Source organism: Hesperophylax consimilis, chromosome 20 (assembly GCF_061612785.1).
Source record: "Hesperophylax consimilis isolate HC1 chromosome 20, BYU_Hcon_1.0, whole genome shotgun sequence".
Classification (NCBI taxonomy): domain Eukaryota; kingdom Metazoa; phylum Arthropoda; class Insecta; order Trichoptera; family Limnephilidae; genus Hesperophylax; species Hesperophylax consimilis.
The window spans coordinates 10,766,626-10,791,219 of record NC_142855.1 but is presented as its reverse complement, the minus strand read 5'-3'; the positions used below and the strand labels follow the sequence as shown (position 1 = coordinate 10,791,219).

The 24,594-nt window shown below is 36.2% G+C and overlaps 1 protein-coding gene across 2 annotated transcripts in view; it reads left to right on the top strand.

Moving 5' to 3' along the window:
• The first annotated feature begins 1,532 nt into the window (after positions 1-1,532).
• Positions 1,533-24,594, top strand: part of Slik (Sterile20-like kinase) — a 116,848-nt gene continuing 93,786 nt past the window's right edge. For both annotated transcript variants that reach the window (XM_089643846.1, XM_089643845.1), the window contains exons 1-2: positions 1,533-1,792; positions 14,751-15,064. The gene's annotated coding sequence lies outside the window, so the exon portion shown is untranslated. The remainder of the gene's footprint in view (positions 1,793-14,750; positions 15,065-24,594) is intronic.

The window sequence follows — 24,594 nt, the reverse complement described above, 5'->3', positions numbered from 1 at the left end:
TGAAATAGCGCCTCCCTTGCACCTGTGCAACACATTACATACTAAAAATTGCATACTATGATGAACTAGTCTTGCCAGGATATGATTTTTTGAATATTTCCATAGATGTAGGGAAAAAAGATTAATTCGTTGAAAATTAATAATTGTAAATGGCCAGAATGGAAAAAAATATATAAATACATCCTTGTGTTGTCCCAAGTAGTAAAAGTGCAATTTGGGAGCAAATTCGCATTGATAGTATTGCTTGCTTACCACCTGTAAAAACAATTTATTTAAATTTCTTGGCATAAATTGCTATAGAAATTGCATGTAAAATGACCGATTTGTAAGTAAAAAAAATATTTTCACGAGATGAAAAAATGCTGCCAATACGAATTTAACTCGGAGGCAGGGCCGGCCTTGAACTAAACGGAGCCTGGAGCGAGTAAAATGTTAGCGCCCCTTGTCAAAACCAGTAAATTCCCAGGTGGGCGATAACTGTAATCGATAAAATAAAGATGTTTTGTATTTTTTTGTAGCGCCGGTTTTATGAAAAATAATTACAGGGGCGATGTGTTAGGATTGTCAGGAGATCAAGTATTATCAGCACCCTGAGCGGGTTGCTCCAATTGAGCCTGTGTAACAATCCTTTACAACTCCTTCCGCCCTTTTCCAATCAGCCGTTTCCGAAGTTACTCGCCAAGCAAATTTGGGAGGCGGGTTTGGGAATCACCACCCCGGGAACCATTTATTGGATAACTAACATGTCATCGCAAGAGGTTCACTACAACATACCAACCTGGTTTGGTAGCTCCAACTGGTCTATCGACTCATCGCCTTGCGCCACAGTTGAAGGGATAAATTCATATGCCCGTCACTTCTGGACACACTGATCCCTAGATTCCTATTCAACCCTCATACCTTTTACCTTCCCAAAACGTTTCTCCTTCCTTTCATTAAAACAGACTATCCACAAAGCATCCCAAAAGATGACAAAAATAATTTCCCTCAGGGCCTAAATGTCAAAAATAGTTCAGAAGCTCACCGACTGCCTTTAATATTTTTGTGATATTTAAATCCCGCTTTGCCGTAAGTAGCTTTAACTAGAAAAATGTACTGAAGGGTTGTTATAAGCTTTCAATTTTCCTTAGCCTTTCCAACTAGATTCTGTCATACTTACTAATTTCCATAATATGGACCGAAATAAAAAGGCACAAGACTGTTTATATTTTTAAAATAGTGTTAATACGTATGCTAAAACATTAAACATCCACTTAATCGTACGTAAAAATTTTTTTTTTTTGGTAAATTATAAAGTCGGGTTTTCAGTGACAAAATGTTTTCAAAACATCCAACAACAAAAAAAACATTGGCCAAATGTTTTTGTTTTCCATCGGCCAAGGAAAATAAAAACGTAGTATCCTCGTTCTAATGTTTTTTTTAATGTCGGATGTCTTGAAAGCATTTTGCCGCCTTACGTATTTATTTTTCCAATGAGAATGAACTTTCCGATTTGAAACTTTTAACACTTTTTGACATTCGTGGTAATTTTTTCAATTTATTGGTAAAATTTCTTTTTATTCATAACATCCCCGCAAAGTAGTTCTCTGCAATGATAACCAAAAGCAGCGATCTTCCTTACCGACATCGCAGATTCAAAATGGCCGCCCGTCTCCCGATACCGCAGCACTATAGCGTTTTCCGTGATTCGCCGTCGTGCGTGGCCGCTACAAACGTCCAATAAGTGTTGTTTTACGGCGAAATATCCGCCAAACAGTGTTGGTTATGTTAATCTGAAGTGTTTGCGACCATTGTGAGTGTTTTTAAAGAGATGCTAGCAGTGAACCTGCGCCCTTTCTCCAATCTTTCACCTGTCGTAATGGTGATCAGCCAACGGCTGTGCTGCCTCTCCTTTCCTCTCCTGTGATTGTTTCTCTCGTATTTATGTTGTGTGTTCCTCTCAAATGATAAAATAACAAACGGCTTTCAATTCGGAATGGTTTTATCTTGTCGAAACGGTTTTGTTTGTGCGAGGGGAGGACTCCTTGCGGGGCATATTGAAGTGTGAAATGTGACGTTTGGGAAGTTGGTTGGCTGCGGTTAAGTCGCTAATTATTCGCCCACGACTGTGTCTCGGTAGTTTAGTGGTAAACGCACTTGACTTGTCTGGAGGTGGCGGGTTCAACTCCCGCCTCGACGCGAAAATAACAATTATAATGACAGTTTTATTTTTATGTTATTTTTTATGTCTTAGAAAAAACGCAAGGCTGAAAGTAGTCGGAGTTCTTTCCAAATTAAATCCCTAAGCCGTATGTAAAGATGGTTTAGCAAATGTGGAGACCTGAAAGAAATGTCTGGAGTCAGTGAGACTATGACATTCCTATTTGTGGTATATTGTGAGGCTGAAGTGAGTGGGGAGGGGAAAATGATGGTAAGGGTGTCAGATCTGATCACCAAACACCGCTAAAGCTATTTCAAGCGACGTCGCGGTTCTAAATGATGGTCTTTTAACCAAAGAGAGTGTCTTCAACTCTAGAACGAGTCGCAAATACACTATATTTATAAACATATTTATAATATATACATATTTATTTTATGTAAAATAATGAGGTGGGATTCAAACCCGCAACCTATGGATTCGAGTCGAAACCTAATTACTTGACCTAATCTAACCTAACTAAACTAACTATATTATGACTGTACACTGACCTTTCCACTTAAATAATTCTGGCTATTATTGGTATGAAATGAGTTATAAATAAATACTCATTTATTTGATGCGTTTGAGATTTTCTGTTCCATTCGAAAAAAATTATTTTTCTTTAACCCGCCATATCTTTAAAAATCTTAATATATAAAAATTCACCCTGCGTATGTTTGTGCTCGCAAAACTCGAAAACTAGTTGACCGATATCGTTGAAAATTTCAAAGTTTGTTCTTATTAGTGTCGAGAGTGTTTAGACAGTGGTTTGAATGGTAAGAGAAGTCGGGGACGCCCGAGGAATACTTAACGCAATATCTCAGCACCAGAATGAGATACAGAGTGGAATTAAATTCAAAGTAATGTAGTTTTTTTAACAGTAACATTGTGGTATACAGTAGTGAATAGTGGAAGAAGTCGGAGACGCCCGAGAAAGACATCAGCAATAGCAAAGCGTTGTAGGGTCCACTATACATATATTGAATGGAATGATTTTTTTTAATGTAGAAGTCACCACACCCCAACTATAAAAATGAACTGTCTGAAATTAAAACCTACTTTGTAGTCCAACTCCATAAATTGAAGTTAAGAAGTCGGTTTGGGCCATTTGGTGATGTTTTATGTGTTAAAAAATGTGTTTTATTGCATTAAAAGTAATTAGTTTTCACCTTTGCACAAATCATTACATGAAAAATTTGGATTACCTCATCTCTGGGAGCACAAGTTTGAGGATGTTATTACCCGTTCTATATAGTTTTCTTTTGATTAAATATTCTTCCACACAATAGACAAGAAGATAACTAAATAGGAGACTTTAAACATATACATATTTATAGTTGGGACGTTCACAAAAAGATTTGTATGCAATATTCATATACAATTATCGGACAGCAATGTCTTTACAGCCATTCAAGTAAGACCAGCTTAAAAGGTACAACTACCCTTTCCATAGGAAGTCTATTCGTAATTTAAGTAGGGCCGGCGTAAAAGGTACAACCACCCTTCCCATCGGGAGTGTATTTGTAATTCAAGTAGGACTGGCGTAAAAGGAAGAACTACCCTTTCCATAGGAAGTGGGTTAGTAATTCAAGTAGCACTGGTGTAAAAGGCACAACTATCCTTTCCATAGGAAGTGTGTTAGTAATTCAAGTAGAACTGGCGTAAAAGGCACAACTGTCCTTTCAATAGGAAGTGTGTTAGTAATTCAAGTAGAACTGGCGTAAAAGGCACAACTATCCTTTCCATAGGAAGTGTGTTAGTAATTCGAGTAGAACTGGCGTAAAAGGCACAACTGTCCTTTCCATAGGAAGTGTGTTAGTAATTCAAGTAGGACTGGCGTAAAAGGTACAACTACCCTTTCCATAGGAAGTGTGTTAGTAATTCGAGTAGAACTGGCGTAAAAGGCACAACTGTCCTTTCCATAGGAAGTGTGTTAGTAATTCAAGTAGGACTGGCGTAAAAGGTACAACTACCCTTTCCATAGGAAGTGTGTTAGTAATTCAAGTAGAACTGGCGTAAAAGGCACAACTATCCTTTCCATAGGAAGTGTGTTAGTAATTCGAGTAGAACTGGCGTAAAAGGCACAACTGTCCTTTCCATAGGAAGTGTGTTAGTAATTCAAGTAGGACTGGCGTAAAAGGTACAACTACCCTTTCCATAGGAAGTGTGTTAGTAATTCGAGTAGAACTGGCGTAAAAGGCACAACTATCCTTTCCATAGGAAGTATGTTAGTAATTCAATTAGAACTGGCGTAAAAGGCACAACTATCCTTTCCATAGGAAGTGTGTTAGTAATTCAAGTAGAACTGGCGTAAAAGGCACAACTATCCTTTCCATAGGAAGTGTGTCAGTATGGTTTAATTGAAAAAAAAAATGCCTGTCCAGATGTGTTGCATTCTAACTCATTATAACAGCTTTAAGTTAGTAGCTGAGTGACCAAAGCCATGGCTTCTCATTGCGGCTATGCATGTTAAATCCTGCATAACTATAATTAATGAATTCTAATATTGTCAGGCTATTTGTAAACAAGGGAATAAAAAAAATTATCAGTATCAGATTTACTATTGTTTTTAAAACAGTTATATAGTGAACGCTACCTGTTTGTCTGTGCAGATAGAGAAACAATAGCGCATGTTGCTCTTAAGCCCAACAGATGGCGCTGTTTAAAAAAAAAAATCAAGTTTTACCTGTCACAGGTGACATCTATCTAATATAGGTATATAAAAACACACGCGTATTCGAATGCGACGTCGAAAATTCAATGCAATCGATGAAGAACTTTGGTAGATTTGAGATATTTGCACAAATTAACATTTTTATTTGTACAGATATTTATGTTTGCAAATGAGATTATTTTGAAAATATGTCCTTTCATTTTTAATTTATTGTTTATTTTGTTATCACTTTCGTGCTAAAGAAAATTGATAATAATTTTGTTATCATAACATTACATTCTTGTGACTGGTACGTAAGAATTTAATTAGTTAGCGTAAAAGACATCTTGACCTTTGAAATATTATTTTTATAAGCCTATAAAAACTGCTTTAAAGTTCAAAATCTCCTACTTACGAACCCATTTTCGGTTATGGTTTTATTGTATAACTAGCTGTACCCTGTCACGCGTTGCTGTCGCTCAGTCTGTCTGTGCAAATAGAGAATAAATAGCGCGCGTTGCTTTTATGTCACGGGTGACATCCTTATAATGTTGGTATCCCAACGAAGGCATGTTGATTGATATCCTTGCTGGCATGAGACTATCGAAGCCAGAGTCGAGCTAACCTCACAGAAGCTGGGCGTACTCTACAGATAGTCTAATAGTACACTGCTGCTAACTGCTGACCCTGTTCAATTACTGTGTTGTTCATTTCCCCACCATGGGGGCGGATAGACCCTGTTCCTGCATCCAGTAAGGTGACATTAATCCGGTGCGGCTGTCCCACGAATCACGGGTGCCACATGTTATCTCACAATAATTGGCAATAACAAGTTGCTTATAAAATCATGCCTACAAAAGCAACTTCTTTAAAGGCCTTTATTTTAAAATTTGAAATAATGTTTTTGATAGGTGATTTTTATTATTTTTTTTTAAAGGCCGGAGACGGTTTACACATAGTACCCGTGAGCACTTAGGCCATAGGCCCATTGTTCTATCTCCCATTTTACCTCATTCCTTTAACAACAACCCAGTCCCTTTAATAAAGTTCACCAGGGTTGTTATTGGGTATGTGGCTATGTCTTGTGGTTCTACTGTATGTCTCCCCAGGTATCTGCGCCTAGTTCCCACCAGGGCAGGACATTGGCACCGTGGGTGAATTGGAGTCTCTTCATCCTCTTCACATTTCCTGCATCTATTGGTGTTTTCCTCTTCCAACAACTGCATGTGCCTCCTGAGATGGCAGTGTCCCGTTAGTAGTCCTACCAGTTCCCTCAGTAGTTGTTTGGTTCGCCTTGGGTCTGGTCCGTTTATGAGTACTTTGTATTGCCTCATTCCGGGTGCCCTCTCCCATTCCTCCCAGTGCCGGGATTTGAGCCACCTTTCAATATGTATTTTGGTGTGGCAAGCTGCTACTCCTACGGCCGGCTTGGATCCTACAAGTGGTGCTTTCGCCCCTTTCCTTGCTAGTTCGTCAGCCCGCTCGTTGCCCTCAATACCTTTATGTCCTGGTACCCAGATCAGGGTAAGGTGACTAATATGAATTCAAATTTTATTATTGAAATCAAACGGTAGCAGAAGTCGGGGACGCCCGAGGAAGACATGGCACGATCAAGTGAATCAGATACTTGAGTCGGGCCATGTCAAGAGTCAGAATAATAGAAGAGTATGTACGAGACGATGTATGAATGTGAATGAGGCAAGTAGTGTGTGGTGTGACCGAGTTGTTTGGCGGTCCGTCCTCTCTGCCTACCCCTGCGGAAAAGGCGTTATGGTTAGTTAGTTAGTTAAACATTAAAAAGTTCTAAAATCGACTCATCCATCCTACATTTTTTGTGGTTCCATGATATTTCATCAAAATGAAAATTCAACACACCTTTAAAAAGTGATATAGAGTCATTAAAAGAGATGAAACGAAAACTAGGTTTAATAGTTACCTATGTAACCTATTTAACCTAGTTTTTTTCTTCACTTTTCATGACTTTATATTGTCATTTTGATGACATACCCGGTCACCGTTTTTTTTTTTTATCTAAACACTGAATTAAAAGTCACACCTAGGACTCGAACCCACGACTCTTGTCGCGCCCCGGCAAGTAAGCTTTAATAAATAAATATTACAATTTGAGGTTTTACTGATCAAGTTATTTCAAAAAATTTACTATATTTCATAATATTTTCTCAAATTGCGGTCAGAACCTTTGGTTTTATTGAGGTGTACATTTTAATTATTCTATGGTTAACTTCTATATCTCTAAATAGTATAAAATAAAGTGTCTATCCGCGTCTGTCTGTTTGTGCGCTTAGTTCTTCTAAAATACACAACGAAATTTGATGGGTTTTTACTATCATGTAGAGAATTTCTTCCGGAAGGTTTATATATATAATACATGCATATTATATTTGTAGAAAGTAGAGAAAAGTCAAGCAACGCTGGGTACACTTAAGCTAGTTTGAATATAAAGCATGGTGTCAACTCTTTCTAACAGGTAAGGAAGACAAGGATTTGTATGAGACCGTAAGAGCTGTTCCCAAAACTGAACAATACTGTGTAAGGATGATAACAATATTAACAAATACTTACGTATAAAGATGATGTCATCTCTCACATTAACATACAGCTTGGTAGAAAAATCTACAGACATGATTCATTTTGTATAAATTATTGGTCAGAATACTTAGAGTTGATAGGTACATTTCTTTTATTAATGTTTGACTTAAAACCTGTTTTAAGTTTTCAACATTTCTAATTTTGCAGATAGCATTGGCATTTTAAATCTCTGCATAGTTTAGTAAAGTTGCTGTCTGACTTTTGTGAGCTTGGTTAACTTTCCTTATCTGTGGTGTGTTTTTACTACACATTACTTCTAATAACTTTAATAACTCTATAAATATAATAAATTCTCAGTTCAGATTTTAGGTATTCCTCTGTTATACATTTATGCTCTGAATTAAAAAATTATATTTTACATAGTTATCAAATTCAATTAAAAATCAGAGATTTTTGTTAAAAATTGGAAACAAATACACCAATACAATCAACCATGTGACAGCGCTACGCGAAGAGTGTGTGAAGAAATGAGATGTCACGCTTTAGTTCGCTATGCGGGAACATGAGAAATCCATACGTCCGCAGTTGTATTTTTATTTAGACCATCGATACCTACGACCGCATAGCTGTGTGTGTGCTAGCCGCCAGCCAGTTGGTCGCGGACCGTCGTTAGATGTGGACTCCTCGCACGTTTGTTTATCATCTGCCGATGGTTTTTTCATGTTTTCAGCAATTAAATTACAATTATTATCACTTTTGATATAAAATATAATAAACATAAGCGATTAGCTATGAATATTAATATTTTTCCGATATTAAATCACTTATTTTGATATGTGTATTGACTACACAGTAAGGGAAAGGTTAAACAACACAATGGATTTTGATAGGGTTTTCACAATTTTATTTATTTTTATTGTTCTTCAAAGTACAATCCCATTAAACTGCAATTAAGCAGTTTTTCAACAAGATATTCATGTTCAATTACAATATTACATATGTAAATAATGCCAATAGTATTACTAATACAGAGTATCTCTGCTTAGTAGCCATGTTTTCAGCATATATCTGAATCTGAGGTAATTTGCAATTTTTTTATATTGCTTATAAACGTGTTGAATATTTTGGACACGTTGTATTCCAGGGTTCGCTGTCCTTATTCATTGTTATGTTTTGTTACAAGCGTTCCTTCATTTTTTGTGAACCTAGTATTGTTTTCATGTTCCAATTTCCTCTTATATTTGGAGTCAAATATATGCTGAATCAATATTTTGTGTCTGCACTGGCAAGACAGTCAATGATCTTATTATGATATCATTTAGAGAATTTCTTCCGGAAGGTTTATATATATAATACATGCTAGTACACGCGCTAGTACAGCAAAAGTGCGGTCAATGGAAGTAGAATGGAACCTGGCGTTCTCGGTATCACATTCTTACTTTTTTTTAATATTAACTCCACACAGGAGGCCCTAAAGAAAATAATTTCCCTCAGGGCCTATGTCATCTTTGGGGATCCTGTGTGGAGGGTCTTTTTGTGGAGAGGAAGGAGTGAATATGGGTCTTGGAGAGTCCCATGTTGTAGGAGGGAGGAAACACAGAGGCCGGCAGTTCGTTCCACAGCCGAGCTGTTGAACTTAAGAACGAATCGTAGAAGCGACCCGTTCTCATGTGACAAATGTCAACCGTGTACAAATGTTGGGCGCGCGTTTGGCGTGTATCCCGACTACGCACCGGTGCCGAAGGGATCAATGACGCTAGTTCCTCAGAGCATCTTCCATTGTAATACCGATAGAACAAGGACAGCATACCTACCTGACGCCTGTGCTCTAAAGATTGCAGTCCGTTTGTTAAGATTGGGGAATCTATCAAACGGACCGCCCGTTTCTGCACAGAGTCAAGGGTTTTTTTCAGGTATTTAGGGGCTCCGGACCAGAGATGGCTACCAAATAAAGGTTATTTTTTAAATTTCTGAAATGCAACAGTTTTTAAAAGATATAATATCTGCTATTATTATTCAGAATTTGAAATATTTTATAATGTGTCTCAAAACGTTTAAATTTTGTAAAAAAATAAATAATTGTCTGAGTGTAGCTTAGTCCTGTTTGAATTCTACCGTTTAGCATTCCGTCTGACTGTAAATTTGTTTCTACGTTTCGTTTCAATATAGTGGCAGCATTAATTTTTTTAACATTTTTTATACAATAACTCCACACTCCGTCTTTTGGGATGCTGTGTGGAGGGTCTTTATTTAATGGAAGGAAGTTCTGGGAAGGTAAAGGGTATGAGGGTTGTGCAGAATCTAGGGATCAGTACGTCCAGAGACCGGTTGTAGCTACCAAACCAGGTTACCCCTGCTAAATCCCCGGCCATAGTCAACCACTTGCGGTGACTTATGGCAGACGTGTTGGTTATCCAATAAATGGTTCCCAGGGCGGCGGTGCCCAAACCCGCCTCCCAAATGAATTTAATTAATGGTTTAGCTTTAGATTATTTTTTCAGGTGTGAAGTCGTAGTGTTTATCTGTCTTTTGCATTCGCATATATCATGGTATCCATCAAAATGTTTAAAAAATTGATTGTCATTGAGATAGTGACGTTTTTTTGGATAAATTGTACAATTCCTTATTTGAAATAAAATGTATGATTTACAATAGATATTCAATTTACTAGACCAACCAATCAGGGAAAGGGGACCAAACCAAGTTGCACGGAGCACGGGAGACGACTTGACCATCCCCCTTTCAGTGATTTATCAATAAATGAATCAGACAGTATACGTGCAACTTACATTGTAATATCACCATTCGGTACTCGAACATAAAGTCTGCTTATGAATTACTGGTCCTTTTTACAATGACGCGCAAATCGCTGGCATATATAAAAAAATTAACTGCAAATTCCAAATACATTTAAAATAATAATAATAATATTTGGATGATTTTTATAGCGCCGTTTTTGTGCAAAATCACCTCAAGGGTGCTGTACAAGTATATAATACATTTCTACAATGATCTATGTTATTACTAACTATATATGGAGATAATATACAGTACCATACTTATCTGGTAGGTCACTTGAGATTAACACTTAATTAACATTAACTCATTGTTTATCAGCGAAATTTAGATTCAGGATTTAGGACATAATTTGATATAACTGGACTGGATTTCTCTCAGGAATGGTATATTTAATTTAAGGGTTTTAGTTTAGACCTGAATTCTGTTGGACTTGTTATGGATCTTCGTTCCGGAGGGAGTTTATTCCAAGCCTTCGGCCCAGAAACTCCGAAAGCGCGATCACCAAACTTAGTATTTGGCTTGCGCTTGGGTTCTATCAGTCTGCCTACAGCTGATGATGTTGCTGATCTAAGAGTTGACTGCCTCAGACCAGTGTTTTCCGGGACGCATAGTTCAGAGATGTAGGGTGGGGCCATTTCATTGATGGATTTAAACACCACCCAGCACAGTTTGTACTGGATTCTTTCAGGGCACTTGAGCCAGTGAAGGTTACGAAGGTGTTCTGAAATGTGCGAATATTTATAAACCCCGGTTATTTATTTATTTATTTAAACGCCCATTGGGCTTTTACATACATTGTTATTAGTGTTATTACATTAACTATGCGACATTTAAAAGTTTACGTACATATATAAATAAAATAGTTATTATATCTGTAGTACATAAATGTTTTACAAATAATACAGAATACCATTATGGAGAACAGTTTTTTTTTTTTTTTTTTACTTAGAAAAATAAATGGATTGAAATTAATCAGCATTTATAGGGACTTAAAATCATATTCGAATTGTTATTTAAATTACAATATTAATTTGTAAAGTTAAAACATATATATTAAAGTTAAAAAGTCATAAAAGAAAAGAGTGAAAAAAACAGAAGCTAAAAAATGGGTTTTTTACTATGGAGTGGAGAAGTCATACATTTCAGCAAAGTGTTTATGTAGATTTCGTTTAAGCACTGCTACGGAATCTCTAAATATATCAACAACATTACCAAATTTATTACCAAAATTTTGTATTCGATTTAACGATATGTGCGCATGATAATTAGATTTGAAATTGTCACAGAAAAAGGTGGAATTTTGTCTCGTATTTTTGGAAGGTACAAATAATTTTATTGTGGCAAGAATTTCAGGGCTGTCGATTCTATAATTAATAATTTTATTTAGTAGAACAAGGTCGGAGATAATTCGCCTATCTGATAGCGTAATCAAATATATATTAATATATATCGTATATATATATTAATATATATCGTATATATATATTAATATATATCGTAATCGTAATATGAGCCGTGCTGCTGCATTAAACACTGATTGAAGTTTGTCAATTTGATATTTTAGAAGGCTGGCATAAATGCCGTTGCAGTAATCGAGACGTGAGACTACGCAAGAGTTGATAAGTAGTTTTGTTGCTTCTGTAGGAAGATTTCTTCGGACAGACTTGAGTTGTCTTAGGTGAAAAAAAACGGTGCTTACAGCCCTATTTATACATTATATATAAACCAAACAACATTGATATCAATTGAAAGTACATATGACCACCTCTTATCAGACAATAGTTTCATTTCATAAATGATACAAATTTTCCGAGCACCGGGAAGTTAATTTTTTTTTTGCGCATATACAGGTGCCATAACTTGTGTCATCTTCCCGGGTTATAAAAGGAGCAGTTTATGTCAGATGTAGGTCATTCCCGATCCGAACGTTGAAAAGGACACACATGAATAATTAGCATTAGAAAACTCGGGTGGCGGCACTACTGCAATCAGGAATGCGATAGTGTGATGTTGATCTACAACTAAACTGTTTTGACGTTCAACGTGTTATCCAACTGTTTCAAGAGCTGGTGCTTTTATCCGGAGGTGAATCTCGTAAGATTTTTGCAATACGCGCGATTTTAGTTACGCCGAGTGTAGTTATTTTTGATGTAGAACAAAATCCCATAACTTTGGTCATTCTATTTTGATTACACAATCAGTGAAAGAGATGGGAGAGCAAGGTTGGGAAATACCTGACTATTCAGATATGATCATTATCGCCGAAAACCTAAGCCACCCCTCAGTTAATCAGTTGAATTGTATCATGTTTTTTTTAATTCTACTATTTATTTAGATGATAAGACGGGCATGTTACATATTGTAACAATCCGTTGATAAATATATTTTTTGTATCGCTTAAGTATTGGAAAGGCGTTTGCACACAATAAGGTATTATTTATATAATCTGCTGATAAGATTAACAACTGAAAGAATTTTGTAATATTACGATTGAATTTAAAAAAAAAAATTCCGGGTTACGAATAATTTGACAGTATTTGAAGTTCTCCTATTGCTGTCGTAGTAGCGGAAAAATATTGCTTGTTCGATAATGGATGACACTATGCCTTGGTGGGAATCCGATGCGATTGTCCAATCGTCCACAAACTGGACATTTTTCATCCAAAGTATTATCCGCGTTGAAAGACCGCTATTAACCCTTTTATTGCCATAAATATTTTGTCAAAATACGCTGAAAATTCCAGTAAAAAAGTGCATTTTTATAGATAATTTATATAAAAAAGAAACACACTTGCCATTTCTGTTACAATACACTAATTTTCACAATTTTTTCAACATTATCTTCAGAAGGTTTCAAACTATTATAATAAAAGCACAGAAATTGAATTCTACATATTTATTGACTACAAAATTACAGAAAATGTATTGCAAACGTAGCATTTGGCGGTAGTTCCAAGAATTGCGTACTTGATTGCGTCACATTTTCAAGGTCATCCTCATTATCGTTGCTGTCACTAACAACACGCAACCTCCCATTGACGGGAAACACAATATCAGTTCCGCTATCGCTCTCATAATTACTAACGCACTTTTCAAATTGTTCCGTCATTTCAACATCTATATCAGAACTTTCACTCGTGTTCGACATTCTGAAATAAAAACATCAATAATGAATGAAATAAAATTGAAATATGAACGGGGGAACACGACCGTCTCTGACGCGCGCCAAAAGTGAACTATCGAAACGAGCGCTACCACACACCTACCAATGAGCGCCACGACGCTTTTCGGCACTGTAGGGGTTAAGAATTATTATTATCGTAAAGGTTTTAGTCGTGTTTGGTAACCACATCTGAACCTACTTGTCATCCTCCTCTTTAGTCTCACAACATGCACCAATCTTGGGATGCTATAGTCCTACTGGTGCGTGTTTAACTCGGGCACGTGGACTCCATCGAAGCCAGAGTCTGGCCTCTCAGAAGTTGGTCGTACTGTACTAGAACCGCACAACCTGCCGACATTGTTCAAATCACAAGTGAGCCCCGCTGTTGAATTAGTCGCCACATCTGGTCTGAAGTCCCTCGACTCTGTGCACAAACGGGCGATAGATTGATACTTTCTTAACAAACAGATTGCAATCTTTAGCGCACAGGCATCATGTTGTCCTCGTTCTACTGGTATTTCAATGGAATATGCTCCGTGAAACTAACGTCATTGGTCCCTTCGGTACTGTTGCATTGTCCGGAAACACGCCAAACGCGCGCCCATCATTTATAATTTGTCTTATAAGAACGGGTAGTGTCTACAACTTTTTGAGAACAGCTCAACTATTGAAAGATATTTATTATTATTATGTGCAGAGCAGGCAGCATTCTGCTGATGCGCTCATATCTGATTTGACAACAAGTTTGCCAGTAATTGAGTTGTTTTAAGTTTGAACTAAGTCCTTTCTTCTCTCCAAATGTGAATCCAATAGAGCTTTGAATTGATTTATATTTGTTGCATCGATGACATGTTGTGGGAGTTTGTTCCAAGCATCCACTACTCTATTTGCAAGGAAGTGTTTTCTAGGATTAGATGCAAAAGGCGTTTTGGTAATTTGAAGATTTGTTGGATGCTAGGGCAACTGTAATGTCCAGATAAAAGTCTCGATCAAGTCACCCCTTTCTCTTCTTTCTTGTAAGGTTGGTAATCTTAGTTCCTTGAGTCTTTCTTCGTATCGTAGATCTTTCAGAGCTCTTGGTATTTTGTCTCTGTACTCTCTCTAACAGGTTTATATCCTTTGCGAAGTAAGGACTCCATATTTGAAAGCATATTCCAGGAGAGGTCGCACACATGTTTTATATATTTTTAACATCATGTCCGGTGTTAGGTTATTTGGCCGTCCTCTGGATTTTCTCCTCCTGCAACATGGGTGTCTTCAAGTCCCAGGTTCACTTTTTCCTTTCCTCAAAGATACCACCCACAATTTGTTTCCCTCGGCGGATCCTGTGTGAAGTTAAATATATATATATGTGTAATTAATTTACTCTCTTTCAAAGATGCTAAAATTTTGATTGTAATTAACAGAACCCATGGAAAACTCAATTTCAAACTATTGTAAAAAAGTGTTGAAGATTCGCTGTGCGTGCTTGATGTAAACATGCGTAGAAAAGCGCTCGAGTTATGTCGCGTGTCCCAAGGACTACAATCGGCCGCGCTGTTATAATGTGAACACTCGGAGGATGGTGAAACTTGATCCGTGCGTACCGCTATCAGCGCTGCAAGCGTGCGCAAAGTTGTGTGTGCGTTTCAACAAAAACAAGTGAACAATGAGACATTAGTGGTGCCAAATAGTTTTTTTTTTGGATTTTGTTTTTTTTTGTCTTCGGCTGTTTATTTCGGTGAGTATTTTAAAATATTATTTATAACAATATTTTGTGTGTATGTTAAATCTCTTAACGAGTTGGTATTGTAACGAGGGTTACAAATGTTGGGATTTATAACTAGGTTAACCTGAAATTTAAACAAAATTAAGAGCATTAAACTGTTATATATTGGCTTTGTCAGAAGTCAACTCGAGGGTTTACAAATGTTGGGATTTATAACTAAGTTAACCTGAAATTTAAACAAAATTAAGAGCATTAAACTGTTATATATTGGCTTTGTCAGAAGTCAACTCGAGGGTTTACAAATGTTGGGATTTATAACTAAGTTAACCTGAAATTTAAACAATATTAAGAGCATTATACTGTTATATATTGGCTTTGTCAGAAGTCAACTCGAGGGTTTACAAATGTTGGGATTTATAACTAGGTTAACCTGCAATTTAAACAATATTAGGAGCATTAAACTGTTATACTATATTGCCTTTGTCAAAAGTCAACTTGAGTACAATTCTCTCACCTGGAACCCACATTACAACTAATATTCTTGTACAAGCTATTGAAAGAATACAAAATAATTTTTTATGTTTCCTAATGGGTATTCGTTGAACTATAACACTCTTTTAAATTTATTTATTTATTTATACGCCTAAAAAGGCTTTTACATAAAAGTGATACATGATGCAGTGTACATAGGAGAATATCTGTATTACACAGGAGATACTGACAGTAAATAGATGTAATCCATTGTAAAGTACACAATTGTAAAATTGTGATTACAACACAGACATAGGAATTAATAGACGAGAAGATAATGGCGAGGGGTAAAATCAACTGTTGAAGAACGAAGGGAGTGAAGCTGACTGTGATTCGTCAATAAATCAATCTGACAGTAAATAGGCATCTCGCATTATAATATCACCATTTACTTCTTAAAAGTAAAATCTGCTTTTGAATGAATAGACATTTTTACATGGGAGCGCAAATTACTCGCCACGTTATGAACAAATTTGCGAAGTCCAAATTCGGGAAAAAAATTCGGTTCTATTTTCAGAGTCGAATATTTCGTTTAAGTATCTAAATAGTGTCTAACTATTAATTAATTAAGACTTAACTTAACTAATTAAGACACTTTTATAAATGTTCATAATTTACTTCCCAGCAACCAACCAGCTTTGTGTTTCGCGTCCAGACATGTTTCTACAACTGATCCATAATTATATGATGTGAATATGCTTAAAATAAAGTAAAATAATGCTTATATATGGAATGTAATACGACAATTGGGTTTATTCTCTTTTTCACATCTATTTTTACAAGTTTTCATAGCACAAGTCAACATTTTGCCGTGTTATTTCGTAAAATGAACCGATGATGCCTCGACCATAGTTCGCACAAGAATGATGACGTCACGTTTTCAAATTTCACTTGAGGCCATACGCGAGCACAGCCGGCTCCAATGGAACCGGTATGGGGAGTGGGGATAATACGCTTTTAATCACTTAGGGCAGGTCTACTAATATTCATATGTCTATGGATTACAAGTATAATGAGAAAATATTAAGAAATGATTATATTAAGCAATATTAGTAAAACGAAGAGTAACATAAAGTAAAAAAGAAATTTCAACAACACTACATATAAGACAAAACATTAAAACTAATTTACTAACGCTACTCTAATTTGTAGGATTCGACAAAGTGTTGGTATAGATTATGCTTGAGTCAATAAATAATTCAATAGCACCCCCATACTTGTTGCCCAGATCACGCATCATATTGGTCAGTGAGTGTGTCCGATAGTTGGTCGTGTATGTATTGCAGAAGAATGTTATATTTTGTCTTGTATTCCTAGTTGGCACATGGAATTTAATAGTGGCAACGATGGCAGGACTATCAATTAAGTTGTTAATGACTCTGTGTAACACAACCAGGTCTGAAATAATTCTCCTGTCAGACAGTGTTATTAGATGCAATTGATTTATCAAACTGACATAATTAAAGTAATCAATAGGAATTCTGAGCTTAAAATTTACGTACTTAAGAAAATTGTGCTGAACTCTTTCTATATTATTGGAGTGAACTTTATATAAAGGGAATCAAAATGGTGAATTATACTCCAATTGACTTCCGACTAATGAAATATAGAGGGTTCTCATACAATCTATAGACTTCAAATCAGTTGAAGTTCTGCAAAGGAAGCCAAGCATTATTAGTTATATAGTTGATGTGTTCAATGAATGACAAGTTTTCATCGAATATTACACCCAAGTCACGAATATGTGATACTCGTATTAATTTAATATTATTTAAATGATGTAAAAATGCTTAAACTATCAGCCAGAAGGATTTTCACTGACTTGAAGGTACCAAACTCCAGAATGCTCCATGCTGGTTAATTGAAGATGGCCTCGCGCACTCCTTCCCACGAATCTCTACCTGGAGCTAACTCATACGGATTTCGCAGAGACCTGCCGTCCTGTTCCATCATAGCCCTGGTGATTGACAAGGGTCCATGCTCATCAGACGTGACATTGGCGCCCAACGTGGGGCTAAGGCAAGGAAGGCAGAATGTGTGAAAGCATTGAAGAACCTTGATGATGTTGTCCTGTCTTGAGGGTGTGTGGAGAGTCCGCCAGCGGTGAGCAGGACTACAGGATTCGTGGGAAGGAGTGCGCGAGGCCATCTACAATTAACCAGCATCCATTGAACGTTTGGCAGGCTACGCGGGGACAATGAGGATTCATCTTTGTGTCACCCCGACAGCATGCTTGGTAATCCAGTGTAGTCTCCAAGGAATTTTACTTCAAGAACACTCACAAATAAAACTATTTTATAATCCAAATAACTGATTGTATATTTTAATCTCACCGAACAACAACACTCGAACAAAGAACAGGCTGATCTCGCGCAGGAGTCAATACGTTTGTTTTTTATGTTTGGTTAGTTTACACGGAAAGTCTGTATTCTTCATTCTCCGAAGGATCGGTTGATGGTATCCGCGTGCTCTTTTTAATTTTTTGGTATAAATTTGTCGGGCCAATCTCAGAGCCGCGGATTCGTCCTGCAAAAAAACCGCGCTTCCATTCGTTTTTTCCTTGTATTGTCACCGGTCCTTTTTCTACCCGCGTTCTCTAGCCCGCTCCGTACAACCGATCGCAGGGCAGCCACCCGAAAAACTTTCAACAAAACAATAATCGGGCACTACCCTGGCAATCCAAACTTGCACAATTTTTTAACGTTACATATGATTATAAGGTGCTGTTTTTTTAGTCCTAAATATAAATAACTTACATCTGTAGGGATCGTTCTAAAAATATACAGTCGAATTTGTTTACAACGATCACGGCTAGGGTTGCCACCTTTCAAAAACAGTAGACCCGGAGATTTTAGAAATATAGTTTATTTTATTAAAATAATACTTTTTAGTATGAATTATTTAATTAAGGCAATTAAGGTCATACTCATAGACATATGAATATTAGTAGACCTGCCCTAAGTGATTAAAAGCGTATTATCCCCACTCCCCATACCGGTTCCATTGGAGCCGGCTGTGCTCGCGTATGGCCTCAAGTGAAATTTGAAAACGTGACGTCATCATTCTTGTGCGAACTATGGTCGAGGCATCATCGGTTCATTTTACGAAATAACACGGCAAAATGTTGACTTGTGCTATGAAAACTTGTAAAAATACATGTGAAAAAGAGAATAAACCCAATTGTCGTATTACATTCCATATATAAGCATTATTTTACTTTATTTTAAGCATATTCACATCGTATAATATGGAAATTATGAACATTTATAAAAGTGTCTTAACTAAATACTTAAACGAAATATTCGACTCTGAAAATAGAACCGAATTTTTTTGCCGAGTTTGGACTTCGCAAATTTGTTCATAACGTGGCGAGTAATTTGCGCTCCCATGTAAAAATGTCTATTCATTCAAAAGCAGATTTTACTTTTAAGAAGTAAATGGTGATATTATAATGCGAGATGCCTATTTACTGTCAGATTGATTTATTGACGAATCACAGTCAGCTTTACCCCCTTCGTTCTTTAACAGTTGATTTTACCCCTCGCCATTATCTTCTCGTCTATTAATTCCTATGTCTGTGGTCATACTAAATAACAATTGGTAATGTTTTTTTAAAAATATAAATGACCTAGTTAGTGCTAAGCTGACTTGGGCCAGCTTGACACTCAAAACTATCTTTTTCATTCTGAAGGGATTGTTTCAGCATCTTTTCTTGCTCAGGTTTCTTCAAAAACTTCAAAACTCTTGGCAATTTATATTGTAATTAATCTTCACAATTAACTCTGCCTTTACCATGTTCACTGACAAGCAGTTTCGCTCGTCTGTCCACAAATTTTCCATAAAAGAAAAGACGCGTTCAACAAAAACATTGCTTGTAGGGATTGAAAACAAAATTCCAATTATTTTTGACAGTTCAGTGAACGTTGAGGTGACTTTGAATAACTGAACCCATCGTAAATCAACTCATAGTAATGTTGAATCACTAGATTGTACGAACTGAAGAAATACTTGGTTTAATTTTCGGGTCTCGCCATAAAGTTTATCTTCGTTGACATTTTTCAAACCATGTGATTCGACAACTTCCACAGTATCTTCGTAACTTACTGCACTTGTTAGATCGAATTTGGAAAAGATTTTGAACACAGAATCCTCAAAATAATAATATTTCTTTATGTATTCAAGAGTTCTTCTGTAAACCTCATTGGCTTCTTTTTTTTAATTGATCCTGATCAGAAGGCCCAAAAACTTTGTTTCTCATTATTTTGGCACCGTAAAATTCATCGTGCATTCACTCAGTCAGACAGTTACCGTGATGGTCGCCTGTCGCTTCGCTGCCACCGCCCGGTCTGACCTGGAGATATCGATGTTAAACCCGTAGCCCGGACATGCACCATGCAAACCCGTAGAGGTGGCAGCCCTAATCACGGCTATAACGAGTTCACGGCTATAGTGAGCAATTGAGTCGTGTAATTTCTATACCCGCTATATCAACTTTCATTGATTTGGAGAAAACCGCAAAAAACTGTCACATCTCTAGCGTACATAAGTAATTGCATTACAATTTTTTATATAATGAATTGGAGTAATAAAATTTCGAAAAGCATTTATTTTTCTATATATGTCTGGCAATAATTAAGAAATTTCGATAAATAAAATGGATAAAGCGGATTTTGATACTCACTTCGTGATTTTGAAAGTCAACTGAGCCGATATGGCGGGTTTAGAAACACACGCGTAGATCATTTTGACACACGAGCGTGGCGTCAGAGCGGCGGCCATATTGCATTTTGGCAAAATAACTGCTTGTGATTGGTTGAATCCGATACAGCGTGTTTTGATAGTAACTTTCTGTATGATATAGCTGATTTGGTTTCTCACTCGCAGTTTTAACATGGTTTTTGGTCGTGATAAGGAGGGTTTTGAAACTCAATTTAAGGCTCCTCTTGTTGCTCGCAAAAATGTGAACAAGATGTCATACTCAGATCATTTTGTCAAAAAATCGGATATAGCGGGTATAGAAATTATAGGATTCAATTACAAAACAATAAACTATTTCTTCAGAACCCATTGACATTGTATTCAGAAATTGTATATCAGCGAATTGACCTCGTTATAACAGTCAACAATTATATGAAGTTGAGCCTGAAATAAACTATCGTTTTGTAATTGCTCTTTATAGCCATGAACTCGCTATTGCCGTGATCGTTATAACCAAGTTCGACTGCATTTATTATCGTTAGGAATTCGTCGGAATTAATGAAGATGTGAGCCCCGAGCGAGCCCTCGTTATTAGTCTTGTATCGCCTTAAAGTTGTCAGAGGAATCTTCAGTTCAGATCAAGCGTATCCTTCACTTTATTAGTGTTTTTCAACGTACGTTTAAGGTGCAATATGCAAATTTTAAATTATTGTTATTTCTATCTTTTCAGGAGAGCAATTTCAAATTTATAAACTGTGATTTTTTTAATTTATTTTTTATTTATTTATTCAAAAAAGCAGTTTTTAACATAAAAAACGTACTCTGCACATCTCACTAGGGCATTCCCAAAGATATTAGAAGAACGAGATGTGCTATGCGCAGTTCGTACTGAGTGGAATTGTTTTGCCGAGTGTCACCGGTTTTGTTCACCAATACTACTGCACACCTTCGCTTGCGCTAAGGTATCCGCACTAATACATAGAACAGATTTCTGTGCGTACACGTCCCGATACCGTTCAAAGTACCCTAATTAGGTAGTACTCCGGCTACGGTCCGGCGGCCAACATAGCATATCTCGTTCTTCTAATATCTTTGGGCATTCCTGTATCACGATGTGCAGCTTTACAATTATATCATTTAAAACAATACATATATGTAAACTTAATATAATAATAACATTAAATTTAAACCCAAAAAAGAAAAGTTTATGACACGGTCGTTTCGTGATTGGTAGACAAAAATAAACATAATTTTAGTAACAAATGTACGAAAAATAAAAACAAATATGTCAACAAAAGAAGCATTGATAAGTAAGTTGACAACAATAATATTCTTCTGTTAACTAAAGTACAAGATTACTACTTGTAATTGGATGGTTAACCCCTGCAGCATTTTAAGGTCATATATGATCGGCTGTCAATATTTTATAAATCTTTTTTTCTATCATGCGGAAATACATAATTTTTTTGATATTAAAAAAATAATTAATAATTCTTTACAGTTTGTCTCAAATATTAAATACTAGATGTCATTAATAAAATCCTAAATATAGCCAAAATTAATAATTCACATTTCGCGCCGCTATCGTAACAATCAGTGTCTTATTTTTGATGTTACAGTTTTCTTACAAATTCCCCAAACAAAACGAATGTGTTTTTGAAATATCGAGTTCTCTCAATTTTTCTACGATTAGAGTAAAAAAAATAAGTAAAAATGTGTTTAGCGTTTTTGAAAACATTTTTCATGTTTGATATTAAAATTTTATCATTTAGAAATAGTTATGTTTATTTTAAATGCGTACACCGGAAAGATAATTTTGTCTAGTTTCTAAAAAAGTATTTGTTTTTATCCGTTACTTAGTTTAGAAGAACTAAGCGCACAAACAGACAGACGCGGATAGCCACTTTGTTTTATTGTATTTAACTAGCGAGCTGCCCCGGCTTCGCACGGGTGCAATGCACTAATGTGGCATCATAAATTTCCAAGCCATTTAGACATGTAATAGGATATTAATCCAATACATTTTTTGGCACTTTGACATTGACAGTTTATTTTTTATTTTTTTTTTAATTTATTCACATTTAAACCCGCTAAACTACTTGTGTAGTTTGTCAGCAGGGACATAGAGACAACATTTATACACTCATAAGATACAATTTGAACGGTACATAATTGCATAAATTGGTTACATTGCAGAAAAGTTTAAATAGCAGCATAAAAGCCTTATATAATAAGCAAGTAAAAATAAATGTATGAACAAATTAGTATTATCAACATAAAACATAAAAGCCTTATAAAATAAGCAAGTAAAAATAAATGTATGAACAAATTAGTATGGTTCCAAAAAGTGCGTTTGTCACAGACATATGAATATATAGACTAGAAATTAAAGGTGAGGGGTAAAATCAACTGTTGAAGAACGAAGGGGGTAAAGCTGACTGTGATTCGTCAATAAATCAATCTGACAGTATATAGGCATCTCGCATTTTAATATCACCATTTAGTTATTAAAAGTAAAATCTGCTTTTGAATGAATAGACATTTTTACATGGGAGCGCAAATTACTCGCCACGTTATGAACAAATTTGCGAAGTCCAAATTCGGCAAAATAAATTTCTTCTATTTTCAGAGTCGAATATTTCGTTTACGTATTTAGTTAAGACACTTTTATAAGTGTTCATAATTTACTTCCCAGTAACAACGATGCGCACACTTGGGAATCGCTACATTCGACCAATGTTGGAGGGTTTTCACAACCGCTATGTTCCTATTAATAATAAAATATTGAAATCTTTAAGAAAGAAAAGTAAAACAACTAAAAAAACAAATGAAATTATATACACACAGTTTTTACCAGCGATTCCTAAGAGTATTTGGAGTAAAAATTTGGACATCATTTTGCCTTCTGATGACATTTTTTCAATTAAAAACAAAAAACATGATTTTCTATCACACATCGCCACTCGGTATAACCTAGCGCATTACGTGATATGCACTCCTTCTCGTTCCAGCAGTACCGTACATACGAAACAAGCGCGTACCTAACACGTGGTACCTAAAGCGCAAAAGGCAAAGGCACATCCCTGATTCTTATGCAAACGGCTTTGTATTTTGCGTCCAGATGTATCTCGATGTGATAGTATATGTTTCTACAACTGATCCATATTATACAATGTGAAAGAGCTTAAAATAATGCTTACATATGGAATGTAATACGACAATTGGGTTTATTCTCTTTTTCACATCTATTTTTACAAGTTTTCATATCACAAGCCACCATTTTGCCGTGTTATTTCGTAAAATGCCTCGACCATAGCTCGACGCTAGTTCGAACAAGAATGATGACGTCACATTCTCAAGATTCACGGGAAGCCATACGCGAGCCCAGCCGGCTCCAATGGAACCGGTATGGGGAGTGGGGATAATACGCTTTTAATCACTTAGGGCAGGTCTACTAATATTCATATGTCTATGGCGTTTGTTAATGATTTTTACTTTATTAATATTTTATTGTAAACATACATTTTTTGCACAGCTTTAGCGACTTTATTTATGACTTTTTAGATTACCAAAGTATTATCTTGAATCAGACTATACTATAGGAGTTTTCTGGCTGTTTGATTTCTTCCTTGTGGGTAATCAATATTTTGTGTTTCTCTTCCCGTGCTCGTATATCTCATGATTGTAATTTATTTTTCCTTAGACATCATCGCTATGTTTATCTTAACCCTTAGGATACGACCAACTATAATAGCAGTTCAGTTCAATCATGACTACCTTCAGCTGCACTGCAATGTGCGGTGTATAGAGCCAGGTTTTATAAGTTTTGAACGCATTTCAATATTGTCCAGACATTTTAGATGCCTGTCAATTATTTCAATGCTATACAGGGTTTTCCAATAAGAGGTGTTATTTTGAATAGCCCGTTATTTCGGTAGATGTTACTTTTGAAGCTGTCATTTTTTGACATTTGACAAGTAAAAACTACGCCATTAATAAAAATGGAACGATACACGCTTCAACAACGCATTGAAATTATTAAAATTCACTTGAGTGAATCAAATGCAAATCATCTTGAGTGATGAGGCCCATTTCCACCTCGGTGGCTTCGTCAACAAGCAAAATTGTCGCATCTGGGGCTCGGAAAACTCAAGAGTTATTGTTGAAAAGCCTCTCTATCCTCAACGTGTGACGGTTTGGTGCGGTTTATGGTCCGGCGGAGTCATTGGACCTTACTTTTTCGTAAATGAGGCTGGAGCAACAGTTACGGTGAACGGATTGCGCTATCGAGAGATGATTAATGATTTTTTATG